The 14416-nt window shown below is 43.3% G+C and overlaps 1 protein-coding gene across 3 annotated transcripts in view; it reads left to right on the top strand.

The window, feature by feature from the left end:
- Positions 1-4175: 4175 nt before the first annotated feature.
- ADD1 (adducin 1) overlaps positions 4176-14416 on the top strand; it is a 75027-nt gene continuing 64786 nt past the window's right edge. For 2 of the 3 annotated variants that reach the window (XM_061191897.1, XM_061191900.1), the window contains exon 1: positions 4176-4273. The gene's annotated coding sequence lies outside the window, so the exon portion shown is untranslated. Of the gene's footprint in view, positions 4274-4446; positions 4732-14416 lie in introns of those variants that run through there. The other variant, XM_061191898.1, reaches the window with a different exon arrangement.

Below are 14416 nucleotides of genomic sequence, written 5' to 3' on the forward strand. Positions count from 1 at the left end.
TGATGGCTAGGCTTTTGGCTCTTCGAGTCCCTGGGAGCCTGCGCTTACCGGGCCATGTTGCCATGCTTGCCTGTTTACAGTCACTGGGTATGGGAGAACCAAGAGCTACCCTGCCCCTTGGAATGCCTGAGTGCCAGACACACTCCTGCCTGCCCCCATCATGAGGCTGGCAGCCCTACATACAACAACGAGGGTCAGTTACCCCTGGCAACGTGGCCACTTCTTTCTGTGCCTACTGATCTACTAAGTTGTCCCACGTGACCAGGTGGCAGCCATAGCTTCAGCTTTACTATGTCCCCGGGTAGAAGTGTCCTCTTTGGTAATCCAAACCTCTAGGCTCAGTACTTAATGTTGCAGAGCGGGAAGTGCAAATTCCTCAAGGGGGTGACTGGGTAGTCCACCTGTTAGGGACGGAGCCTCGTAAAGTGGTTACTTCCTTTGTTTTTAAAGATTTTTTTTTTTTTGATGTGGACCATTTTTAAAGTCTTTACTGAATTTGTTACAATATTGCTTCTGTTTTATGTTTTGTTTTCTTGGCTGCGAGGCATGTGGGATCTTAGCTCCCTGATCAGTGATCGAACCCACACCCCCTGCATTGGGAGGCGAAGTCTTAACCACTGGCCCGCCAGGGAAGTCCCAAGTGGTTACTTATTGGTACAGAGTATGTACCACTTCCTGGAGGACAGTGCTGCATCCTCCCAGGATGCCATCTCCAGGTTGGAGCCTCATTTGAGCCTTCATGTGCCTAGTCCATCTCTAGTAGATCAGCAACTTCTGGATGGTACAGTTTGTGGTAGAAATGGTGGGTCCCAGGTCATGTGCCCATTGCCATACCTCCTTTGCCATAAAGCAGGTCCTTTAGTACGCGGCAGTTATGTGGGATTTCATGTCAGCAAACCAGATACTTTGTGAGCTCTTGATAGTGGTGCTGGCTTAAGTATTGCAGGCAGAAAAAGCAAATCCACACCCAGATACATGGCAATCTATCTTGGTGAGTATGAGTTATTGCTTTTTCTCGGGTAGAAGGGATCCAGCGTAATCAACTTGCCGCCAAGTGGCCGGTTGGCTCCTCCAGGGGCCTCAGCCTTGGTTTCTGATGCCGACAGGTTAGACACTGGCAGTAGCTGGATCAGCCTTGGTTATGAGGAGCTTGTGCTGTTGGGCTCATGCAGAGCCTCCACCCTGCCACCACGGCTACTTCATTGATGAGACAACTGTGGTGGCAGAGGACAGATCCTAGCTGATCCCCATTGGCTGAGCCATTCCATCTGCTTGGTGTTTAGAGCCTCTGTGGTGGATGCTCACTGGTAGACATTAATATGCAATACAAAGATCTTCATCCTTTGTCCAGTTCTCACAGGTCCATCCCAATGCTTCTTCCTCATACCTCTTGTCCCTGAACTTCCACATTTCTCCTTCCAGGCTCCTGACCAACCAGCTAAGTCATTTCTCACTGCCCATGAGTTCAGGCCATGTCTCCCTCCCACAAAGTGAGTGGTCAAGTTCACTACTGCAAGCTTTGCCTATTGGGATGATTTCCCTTTGCCACCTTCTTTCAGGGTGACCGCTGAATGGGGATACAGTGCAGCATTAGGCCATTTTCAGGCCACACCAACATATTTAGCCAACCTTCCTATGGACCAAGCATATACTTTTTCCTCCTCTGTCATTGTCACAGGGAATCCCCTGAGACCACAGGTGAGAGCTGAGGGAGAGGTATCAGAGCTATAGGAGTAGGGGGTCTGGACCACTTACCTCTGCACCTACATGAATCCAATCCTGGATCAAATGCTTTCAGATGATGATTTATCTACCTGGCTTTATGTCTTGGTGGTCTGACAGAACCAAGTGATGGGCAGTTCTGGCCTCAGATGTCCCATAGAAACACTGCATTTCTACTGGAGCTCAGTAGCAAGCCAGAAGTTACTTTTTTTTGGTGGTGGGGGGGGGCGGGGGGAAGCCATGCTGCGAGTCATGTGGGATCTTATACCCCGACCAGGGATTGAACCCACACCCCCTGCAGTGGAAGCATGGAGTTTTAACCACTGGACCACCAGGGAAGTCCCCAGAAGTTACTTCTTGAGCTGCTTGGATCTGGGTGGGTTTGTAGTTTTCATGAAATTTTAAAAAATCAGCCATTATATCTTCAAAGAGTATTTCTGTCTTCCCAACACTCACCTCTATTTTCAGGGACTCCAATTAACATCTATACTAGGCCTCTTGAAGTTGTCCTACAGCTCATTGGTGCTCTGTTCATTCTTTTCCAAGCTCTTTTCTCTCTGTTTCATTTAGTTTCTTTTTTCGTCTTCAAGTTCACTAAGGTTTTCTTCTGCTGGGTCTAATCTGTTGTGTCTGTTTTGTTTTGTTTTGGTTTTGGGTTTTTTTCCTGTTTTTTTTTTTTTTTGGCTGTGTTGGGTCTTAGTTGCAGCACGCAGGATCTTTCCTTGCGGTGCGTGGTTTTCTCTCTGGTTGTGGCGCATGGTCTTCTCTCTGGTTGTGGTGCACGGTCTTCTCTCTAGTTGTGGCACGCGGGCTTCTATTTAGTTGTGGCATGCAGGTTTTCTCTCTCTAGTTGTGGCCTGTGGGCTCCAGGGCACGTGGGCTCTGTAGTTGTGGCGCGTGGGCTCCAGAGTGCATGGGCTCTACAGTTTGCGGCATGCAGTTTCTCTCTCTGAGGCACACGAGTTCAGTAGTTGTGGTGCACAGGCTTAGTTGCCCCGCGGCCATGTGGGATCTTAGTTCCTCGACCAGGGATTGAACCCACACCCCCTGCAGTGGAAGCACGGAGTCTGCATTGGAAGGCGGATTCTTTACTACTGTACCACCAGGGAGGTCCCTGGGTCTAATCTGCTGTTGATCTCACCGAGTGTATTCTTCATTTCTGACATTGTGTTTTTTACCTTTATTTGTTTGACTTGGGTCTTTTTTGTATCTTCTATGTCTCTACTTAACAAGCTCAGTCGTTTTCTACTCCTCCCTTCAGCAAGCCCCCACGGACACCTCTTGCGGGCCAGGCCTTGTTGCTGGGTGCAAGGGAAACAGAAGTGATGTAGAATTGTGGAGTCTTGTCAGAAAAGTCTTCTGAGAAAAGCCAGTGTCCAGGAGATCAGAGGTCACTGTCTATTAGCCATAGACAGTATCCCCGACCCTCTGTGGACAAGGCCAAAGGGGACCCTGCTGGGAGGGAAGGCCTGGATTCCACACTACTCTTCCACTGCTCAGCTCTGGGCCTCAACTTTCTATGGGTATAAAGGGAGCTAGCCCATATGTCTCCCGGGTCTTTTGGGGACTCGGATGAGACAAGGAGGGGCAGTTTGGGGGCGGGTGCTGATGTGATCTCTAGTCTTGCCTCCAGGTCACTGGCAGGTGGCCTGGTCTCACCAATGCCCTGTTCTGCAGAGGTGACTGTGCTCTTTCAAGCAGCATCAGCAGGCCAGGCTCCAGGCGTCAGGCAGCGGCCGCGTCGATGGAGCCTTATCGGGATCCACAGGCCCAGCTGTCCTGGCCCTGCCCTGGCTGCCAGCCCGGCCCCAAACTTTGCCCGTGGTCCCGGGCACCCTGGCAAGGGCTTCTGGATGCAGACCAGCACAGGGCTGGGCACAGGGGGCAGGGTCCGTCCGCTGGAGGAGTGGGCGAGGCGGGCAGGGAGAGGCCCCCAGCCTCAGGCTGAGCAGGGCAGGGCCTGGAAACTACCCTTTGGTAAGCCCTCCTGCGCATCGCACGAATCTGGCCCGCAGGAGACCTCCACGAGCCTGACCAGCAACAATGAATGAGTGACGGAGCGGCTCTGGGTGAGCGGGCGCCGCTGGCACGACGGCCCGGCCTGCTTCAGCGACGAGGCATGTGGGGCTGCGACTGCCCGTCCCCACACTTGGGCCCCTGCTTTGTCCGCAGGGGGAGGGCGCGGCCCCCGAAGTCCGTGGCCCCCGAAGTCCGTCCCCGGAAAGGCGGTGGCCAGAGGAGGCAACCCCTCCCGCCCAGGCCCTGCCCCACCTCTCCCGCCCGCTCTCAGCCAATAGCAGCACGCGTTGCTGGGAGGTGCAGCAAGGGCTGGGCCTATGGGGGTGGTGCGTTGTTAGCCTGCGGCGCAGCAGGCCGCACCCAGCTCGGGCTTCTGGGGCTGAGCGGAGGGCTGAGGGGGCGGGAGGCCGGGCGGGCGGGTGGGGGCTGCCGGCCGGGCAAGCGCGGCGGACAGGGGGCGGAGCCGGAGCGGACGGGCGGCGGCCGCGCTCAGACCTGGTAGCTCGCGTGCTGCCCGCGATTCGACCCTGAGGTGAGGCCCGTGCGCAGGACAGCGGCAGGCCCGGGGCTCCAAGCCGGGCGGCGGGGCCTGTGGCGGAGGCGCGGAGGGTGGAGGCGGCCCCGGGGGCCGTCCTGGGCGGGCGGGGGGGTGTCCCCGCCGTTCGGCCGTCGGCCTTGACTGGCGCAGAGGGGCCGACGCCCTGCAGACCCTTCGTCGCACGGGCTGGTCTGTGGGAACGCCTGGGCATCTCGTCGGTGGACTGGGTGGTGGGCTTCGGGCGTCCGTGTGGGAAAGGAGGATCCGGGCCGGACGTTGGGTCAGCGCGGTGCTCGCGGCCGCCGGGTCCGTGGCCCGCAGGGCTGAGGGCTCCAGGGTTCGAGCACAGACGTAGACAGACGCGGGCATCCGGATTCTGCCCGTCTGCTCTCGTTTTTTTGAAAAAACGACAGCTTCTGCCCAAAGAGAAAAGCCACATCTGCCTACGGATGGTAATAGGGTTGTCCTGCAACTTTATTAGAGACGGAGCTGTTGGTCATCTCGCCCTCTCCTTCCTTCCTTTCTTTTTCGTTTCTTTTGGTGGGGCGGCGGGGGGGTGGTCAGAGGGTCTCTGCCTTTAGCAATTACTTTTATTTTTGCTCTTGTAATTCATGGCTCAAGATATTTTACAGGTCTTTGTGTTCACTTCATGCAGTCTTACCTTAAAGTAAGCATTACGGTTAACCTGCAACGGCTGGTGGTGTGACCATATGATTTTATGCCTAAATGACATAAAGCAATTTGTCATATCCCCAAGAACCAAAAACATAGCTGAGAGCGGTGTGCAGTGCTGATAAGTTGTTACAGAAAGGTTTTTTTTGCGGGTGAAAAGTGGGTTAAATCTTAATGGGGATAGGAAGTAGGCTGTCTTCTTTGCTGAACACATCAGTAGAAGCCCCCAGTGAAAACGAGTCGGAGTCGGTGAGCTGGGGTTCAGCAGGCACCAAAGAGGGGAGGGCATCCCAGGCAAAGAGGGTGAATTGTATGAGGGTGGGATTGTAATAACTGCAGTCTTTAGTTAATGGGCAAGTGCCAGCCCACGTGTAAATTACTTTTTAAAATCCAGAATCTTAGTATTCTGACTGTGGGTTAAACTAGAATAGTAAAGTTTTTTTTTTTTTTTTTTTTTTAGCATCTTTATTGGAGTATAATTGCTTTACAATGGAGTGTTAGTTTCTGCTGTATAACAAAGTGAATCAGCTATATGTATACATATATCCCCATAGCTCCTCCCTCTTGCGGCTCCCTCCCACCCTCCCTATCCCACCCCTCTAGGTGGTCACAAAGCTGATCTCCCTGTGCTATGCGGCTGCTTCCCACTAGCTAGCTTACATTTGTAGTGTATATATGTCCGTGCCACTCTCTCACTTTGTCCCAGCTTACCCTTCCCCCTCGCTGTGTCCTCAAGTCCATTCTCTAGTAGGTCTGCGTCTTTATTCCCATCTTGCCCCTAGGTTCTTCATGACCATTCTTTTTTTTTAGATTCCATATATATGTGTTAGCATACGGTATTTGTTTTTCTCTTTGTGGCTTACTTCACTCTGTACGACAGACTCTAGGTCCATCCACCTCACTACAAATAACTCAATTTTGTTTCTTTTTATGGCTGAGTAATATTCCATAGTAAAGTTGTTTTTTAAGGAAGTGGATGGTTTTGGCAGTCCCAACTGCTTTTCAGAGTTTTGACGTGGGTTACAGCGGGACAAATGGTATGATTTGTTTTACTACTTGTGTGGTTTTAGTTACAGAGGCTCATTGAATGACAGGAATCTAAATTCTACCCAGTCTCCAAAAGGTGGGATAGTTTCCTTTCTAAAATATAATTTATACAGCTCACCGTTTCTCCTTTAACTCTTTGATGCTATCCGATATTGGTAAGGTTTTGTTTGGTATTCAGTTTTTTGTTATTGATTTTACTATAAAAACTGTTTCTTTAGATTGGTTGTTAGTTTTTAGTTAGTTCTTTCAAGTAGTCCTTGTATTGAATCAGAAAATACTGAAATGCTTTAAAAGATACTTTAAAAAAATTTAAAAAATTAAATATCCAGCCAATGTTAAAATTTTATTGATCGTCATAATTTTTTAAGTTTGACAATAAATATATAAAATACATTTTTATTATGTGAAACTTAGAGTTTAACTGGACTTGTTTATTTATTTATTTTGAATTTTTGAATTTTTGAGTTTTATTGTATTTATTTTTTTATACAGCAGGGTCTTACTAGTTATCTATTTTATACATATTAGTGTATACATGTCAATCCCAATTTCCCAATTCATCACACCAGCCCTGCCACTTTCCCCCCTTGGTGTCCATACGTTTGTTCTCTACTTCTGTGTCTCTATTTCTGCCCTGCAAACCGGTTCATCTGTACTGTTTTTCTAGGTTCCACATATATGCGTTAATATACGATATTTGTTTTTCTTTTTCTGACTTACTTCACTCTGTATGACAGTCTCTGGATCCATCCATGTCTCTACAAATGACCCAATTTTGTTCCTTTTTATGGCTGAGTATGTGGACTTGTTTATTTATTTTTACATGTTTAATTCTTCCCACACATGTAGAGAGACTAGTATAGTAAACGTCTCTTTACCCTGATCCAGCTTCAGCAGTTATTAACTCATGGCCAGTTTTGCTTTATCTGTACCCCCAAACCCAGATGTCATATCATTTTAGCCGTTAAGTATTTCTGTATGTATATCTATATACATCTTTTAAAAAAGATAAATACAGATACCACTATCACAGAATTCCTTATTACCTTCAAATATCCAACTAGTGTTGAAATTTTCTTGATTTTAACAGTTTGAATCAGGATCCAAATGCTATTCATACATTGTGGCTTATTTTAATCTATAGGCTCCTCCATCTTTTGTTATCTGTTGTAATTTATTTGTTGCTGAAATTGGTGGTTTGTGCTGTGGAATTACACACAGTCTGGATTTTATTCTTCTGTAGTTACACAGAATTTGCTGTAAATGTAATCTAATTTAGTTAGAGCTGAAGGAGTAGTCAGATTCAGGTTTGATTTATTTTTGGCAAGAAGACTTCATAGGTTAGTAGGCAGATAAGGATTAGTAGTCTTTTTTTTTTAATTGAATATAGTTGATTTACAGTGTTTCAGGTGTACATCAAAGTGACTCACATATACTTTTCAGATTCTTTTCCAATATAGGTTATTACAAGATACTGAATAGATCCCTGTGCTATCCAGTAGGCACTTGTTTATCTACTTTATGCATAGTAGTGTGTATCTGTTAATCCCAAATTCCTAATTTATCTTACCCCATCCCCCTTTCCGCTTCGGTAACCATAAGTTTGTTTTCTCAGTCTGTGAGTCTATTTCTGTTTTGTAAATAAGTTCATTTGTATCATTTTTTTAGATTTCACTAAAGTGATATCATATGCTATAATATGTATGATATATCATATCATATGTCTGTCTCTGTCTGGCTTATTTCACTTAGTATGATAATCTCTAGGTACATCCATGCTGCTGCAAGTAGTCTTTCTTCTTGTTAGGAGCCCTTGATGCTCAATGTTTAGAGTCATTATTTCATTAGGCATTAAAAAATGTTGATATTTTAATTATATAACTTCATCATTGATTAGCTGAATATTTCTATAAAGAGTAATTTCCCCTCCTTCGTAATTTGGTTATCTTGAATTATAACTCTTTAAGGAAAAGCAAGGTAAATGCTTAATTCTGCTCCATTTTTTATTAGTTTTCAAAATAATGAGTTGGTGTCCTCCAAAAATAGTCAATGAATTGTGTATATGTATTTGTGTCCTTGTGAACTCATGGATTTAAATGTATTTGATATGGTTCAATTCATTGTAGATCCTTATTGAGGCTCAACTTGTTCCATCGTTGTCCAATAGGAATCTGTTCAAATCGGCTCCTAAATCCTTTAGACACAACTCTTAATAGTCTTTGATTGCTCTTCTTTCTGGTATGACAAACTGCACCAGGCTCACCTTGTACATTTTCTGTCCCAGCCCTGGAATCATCATTTCTCCAAGGGGCCTTGGTTTCTTTTAAAGAAAAAATAGTATTTAGTAATCACAATCTGTGCCCTGGAGTTGTTCATTGCTACTAAGTTGATCATTGTTTCTAGGTCTTTTCAGTGCACACATCATGGATTACTGACATTTTTAGTTGTAAAGCAAGAGGACAGAATTCTATTTAACCTTCTTGATCTTGCACCTGTACCTTTTTTTCTTCTAAGACAAACATCTTGATTCTAATTACTCATTGTTTTATCCCACACTGTACATACTTCAGTGTCAGAAGAGTAATACGAACACTACCAGCAACTGATATAAAGTATTTAAGAGGTTTTTTTGCATCCTTATTTGGAATATGTAGTCAGATTATTGTGTTTTAAAGTCACTTTGAATAGTTACTCCATGATTTTGCCACCACTGGATGTGTAGTGTTCGTTTTTTATTTTGCTTTCAATGTTTAGGAATTGCTTTTTTTTTTTATCTTTTTTTCTTTTTTTTAATTGAAGTAACTTGATGTACAATATCATATAAGTTATAGGTAGTGATAAACAATTTTTAAAGGTTATACTCCATTTATAGTTATTATAAAATACCGACTAAGGAATTGCTTTTTGTCTTGTTTTTAGATTCCATGTATAAGTGGGACCATACAGTATTTGTCTTTCTCTGTCTGACTTATTTTATTTATCATAATGTTCTCGAGGTTCATCCATGTTATAGAATGTATCAGGATTTTCTTACTTTTTAAGGCTGAATAACATTCCATTGTATGTAAATACCACATTTTGTTTATTCATTCATCCCTCAGTAGACAGTTGGGTTGCTTCCACATTTCAGCTATTGTGAATACTGCTGCTGTAAACATGGATGTACAGATATCTCTTTGAAACCCTACTTTCAGTTCTTTGGGTTATATACCCCGGAGTGGAATTGCTGGATCATACGGTAATTCTGTTTAAAAAATTTGGGAGAACCACTGTACTGTTTTCCACAGTGGCTGTACCATTTTACATTCCCACCAGCAGAGCAGAAGGGCTCCAGTTTTTTCACATCCTTGCCAACATTTCTTTTCTTTTTATTGACAGTGGCCATAATAGTCATCCTAATGGGTATGAGGTGGTATCTCGTTGTAGTTTTGATTTGCATTTCCCTAATCCCACCAGGCTTTTTTTCACTTACCATTTGGCATCCATGCCAGACTATAATATAGACATATTTCTCATTCCTTCTTCCAGTTGCATTGTGCTCCCTTATGTGGTTGTACCATACTTTATTCAAGAAGATATGACTGCTTTTTAATGAACATTCAACACAAATATCTTGTCTGATAATGGCATTTTTTTCTTTTTTATAAATTTATTTATTTTTGGCTGCGTTGGGTCTTCGTTGCTGCGCGTGGGCTTTCTCTAGTCGCGGCAGGAGGGGGCTACTCTTCATTGCAGTGCGCGGACTTCTCATTGCGATGGCTTGTCTTGTGGCGGAGTGCAGGCTCTGGGTGCATGGGCTTCAGTAGTTGTGGCTCGTGGGCTCAGTAGTTGTGGCTCACGGGCTTAGTAGTTGTGGCTCACGGGCTTTAGAGCACAGGTTCAGTAGTTGTGGTGCACGGGCTTAGTTGCTCCGTGGCATGTGGGATCTTCCCAGACGAGGGTTTGAACCCATGTCCCCTGCATTGGCAGGCGGATTCTTAACCACTGCGCCACCAGGGAAGCTCTAATTTTTTAAGAGCTTAGTTGTGAGAAATAATGTTCATGGCAAATTATTAAAGGCCCATCTGTTCCCTTAAAGCAAGTGTTGACAGACTTTCTGTAAAGGGCCAGGTAATAAATATTTTAGGCTTTGAGCGCTGTATGATCTCTCTTGCAACTACTCAGCTCTGCTGTTGTTGCATGAAAGCAGCCATAGATGATATGTAAGTGAATGAGCATGACTGTCCCATAAAACCGTATTTGTGGATGCTGAAATTTGAATTGATTTTCATGTCTATCATATATTTATGTTTCATATAATTTTTTTTTAGCCTTTAAAAATCAAAGCTTGTGACCCTTATAAAAACAGGCAGTGGGCTGGATTTGGCTTCAAGCGGGGCATCATTTGCTGATTTCTGCCCGGAGTTTAAATTTTATCATTAGATCAAATTAGACATCTGCCTCTTGGACTTAATTGTTTTGTCTGCCAGTGGACTTTCTTTCGTTGCATCCTGCTTTGGTCTACAGTAAGGAACTATGTAGGAGAAATACTGTCCTGAGATGCCACATGGTATTGGCTGCAGGGCTATCACTGGGGGCTTTGTCCATTATAATAAATGAAATAAAGACTGTTCTTTCTTCAAGAAATCTGCTTTATTCTTCTTTGAGTAGAATTTTCAACTTCATTATTCTAGTTCTATCCCAGAATGAATTTTTATATTTCGTGTTTGTCCTTTAGTTTAATATATTTCAGCTATGGTTCCATAGTAAGAGCTACTTGGAGTTAGAAACACCTGGTTACACCTAGTTGTATAACTTTCTTTGCCAAATTAATATTTTTTAATTTAATTTTTATTTTATTTTGGAGTACAGTTGATTTACAATATTGTGTTAGTATCAGGTGTACAGCAAAGTGATTCAGTTATGCATATACATATATCCTTTTTTTCCAGATTCTTTTCCCATGTAGGTTATTACAGAATATTGAGTAGAGTTCCTTGTGCCATACAGTAGGTCCTTGTTGATTATTTTATGTATGGTAGTGTGTATATGTTAATTCCAGACTCCTGGTTTATCCCTCCCCTGACCTTTCCCTTTTGGTAACCCTAAGTTTGTTTTCTAAGTCTGTGAGTCTGTTTCTGTTTTGTAAATAAGTTCATTTGTATCATCTTTTTAGATTCCACATATAAGTGATATCATATATTGTCTTTGTCTGACTTACTTCACTTAGTATGATAATCTCTAGGTCCATCCATATTGCTGTAAATTTTGCCAAATTAATCTTAAGCTAGCATTAAACCTGGCCCAGAGGAAGAACCCAAGAAATGGCAAAGCCCCTTTCCTACCCTCACCTCCATCACTTCCTCCACCTCTTATCCTTGGGCACATCACTTCTCTTTTTCTGAACTTAAGTTTCCCCATTTGTGCAGTGATGATAATACCTTCCTTAACTACTTGAAAGAATTTGTATGATGATTAAATGAAAAAGTACTTTGTAAGTGATAGGTGCTGCTCAAGTGTGTGATTTATTATCACATATTTAGAATATACTTGGGGGCAAAAAGGAGAGAGGAAGCATTGCTAATGGTGCAGTAATTTCTCTTAAATTCACCCCCAACAATTATTTATCTCATGCCTTTTGGGTGTGAAACATTGTACTGAAAAAGCAGATGCTATACATATTGTAGCTCATCTTGCCATATGAGATGATACTGTTTGAGAAAATGTAATGCTTGTAATTCAGAGGTGCCGTTGCCACAGAAGCTTACTACACAAAATTATAGATTTGAGCCAAAGGTCTGGAAACTCAAAACCTTGGGGTAAAATCTTTTAGTTTTACTTTAAAGATGTTGCTTCACTGTCTTTTTTTTTTTTTTTTTAATATATTTATTTTTTGGCTGCGTTGGGGTCTTCGTTGCTGCGCGTGGGCTTTCTCTAGTTGCGGCGAGCGGGGGGCTACTCTTCGCTGCAGTGTGTGGGCTTTTCATTGCGTTGGCTTCTCTTGCTGCGGAGCACGGGCTCTAGGCACGTGGGCTTCAGTAGTTGTGGCACATGAGCTCAGTAGTTGTGGCTCATGGGCTCCAGAGCACAGGCTCAGTAGTTGTGGCGCACGGGCTTAGTTGCTCCGCGGCATGCAGGATCTTCGCGGACCAGGGCTCGAACCCGTGTCCTCTGCGTTGGCGGGTGGATTCTTAACCACTGCACCATCAGGGAAGCCCTTCACTGTCTTCTTGCTTGCATCACCTCCTACAAGCAGTCTGCTGTCATCCTTATCTTTCTTCTTCTACATAACACGTCTTTTTCTTTGGCTGCTTTTAAGATTTTCCCTATCACTGGTTTTGAGCAATTTTATAGTATTTTGATGTGCTTTTGTATTCAGTAGTTTTTTTCGTGTTTCTTGTGCTTGGGGTTCATTGAGCTGCTTTCTTGGATCTGTGGGTTTATAGTGTTGTCAAACTTGAGAAAATTTTGGCCGTTAATTTTTCACGTTTCCTTCTCCATGTTGCCTTTGAGGACTCCAGTCCCATTCATGTTAGACCATTTAAAGTTGCCCCACAGCTCACAGATGCTTTGTTCATTTATTTGTCTTTTCCCTTTATGTTTTGTTTTGGTTGTTTTTTATTGCTCTGTCTTCATACTCACTACTCTCTCTTCTACAATGTTTAATCTATCATTAATCTTGTTCAGTGTAATTTTTCATCTTACATGGTGTAGCTTTCATCTTTAGAAGTTCAATTCGTATCATATTTATATCTTTCATCTCTCTACTTGAGATTTTGAACATATGTAATACAGTTGTACTAACTGTTTTAGTGACCTTGTCCACTAATTTTAACTTCTCTTTCAGTTCTGGGTTGGTTTGATTGATTTATCTCTTCAATATGGGTCATATTTTCCTGCTTCTTTGCTTGTTAGGTAATTTTTTATTGGATTCCAGACATCATAAATTTTACATTGTTGGGTTCTGAATCATTATTTCTTCCTATAAACGTTCTTAAGCTTTGTTCTGTTATGTTAGCAGTAGGACTTTAAAATTTTTCCTGCGTTGGAGATGGTGAATGGCAGCATTTTCTTTTTCTTTTTACATAAATTAAATTCCTAGCTTCCTTGAGATCTGAAGTCAGTGAAACAACAACAACAACAGCACTTTTCTTTGAATCATATATATCATTTTGTTTTTTATTTTCCTCCATGCTTTGGCAAGTTATTTTGGCAAGTAGAAGGGATGTCTTTTTTTGAATTTCCTATCGTCTAAGGTTTTAAAAATGGAATCTAAGATTTGGTTAAGTAGCAGACAGATTAAACATGCTAATACTTGCTTAGTTTGTTCAGTGCTTGCTGGCTAACACATGGCTCCTTAAAATATTTAGGTATCTTAACATAGCATAATATTAAACTTTAACAAAACTGTTTAATAGTTAATGCTTGTTCTGACCTTCTACATGCAGGAAACTTGAGTTGGAAGGAATGAAAGGAAGCAAGTTTAACTCAGTTTTGCCCTTTGAGCTTTATTTATTCCAGAAGTGCCTTTTTAAACAAGTGTTGTGACTAATGTATAATATTGTCTTTGATATCTGTTAGCTTCAAAGTGTTGAGCATATTTTGACATGATTTTGTATGAATTTAAGCTACATAGGAAAAGAATAGCATTTTAAAATACAGTAGGACTGGAGTGTGGAGGACACTTTTTTTAAATTAATTAATTAATTTGTTTTTATTTTTGGCTGTATTGGGTCTTCGTTGCTGCTCATGGGCTTTCTCTAGTTGAGGCAAGCGGGAGCTACTCTTCATTGCGGAGCGCGGGCTTCTCATTGTCCTGGCTTCTCTCGTTGCAGAGCATGGGCTCTAGAACGCTGGCTCAGTAGTTGTGGTGCACGGGCTTAGTTGCTCCGCGGCATGTGGGATCTTCCCGGGCCAGGGGTTGAACCCATGTCCCCTGCATTGGCAGGCGGATTCTTAACCACTGCGCCACCAGGGAAGCCCACTTAACTTTTAACTGAACAGTGTCTTGAGAACCTAGTCTGCCAGGATAAAATGACAGTAATTTTTAAAATGTTATTTTGCAAGCATATTTTCCATTCTGTAGCTTTCATTAACTTGCAGTCCCATCTCTTCACCTATAGTTATTGAGCACCTACTATACGCTGGGTACTATTCTGGGCACTGAACAGAGCAGGGAATGAGACACACTGTCCTTTCTTGGGAACTTATATTCTAGAAAGAGAGGTTAGGTAATAAAGAAATACTGTAATGTCAGATAGTAACAACTGCTGTGAAGACCATGGAACTGGTTAAGGGAACAGGATATAAGGGAATGGAGAATGGTGGCAGCAAGGATCTGTTTCAGATTGGGGAGGGAGGTAGGCTTCTCTAAGGAGGTGATGTTTGATCAGAGATCGAATCTGTGTGCTTTTGGGGGAAAGCATCTGGGCAGTGGAG

The sequence above is a fragment of the Eubalaena glacialis genome, chromosome 5, assembly GCF_028564815.1.
Source record: "Eubalaena glacialis isolate mEubGla1 chromosome 5, mEubGla1.1.hap2.+ XY, whole genome shotgun sequence".
Taxonomy (NCBI): Eukaryota; Metazoa; Chordata; class Mammalia; order Artiodactyla; family Balaenidae; genus Eubalaena; species Eubalaena glacialis.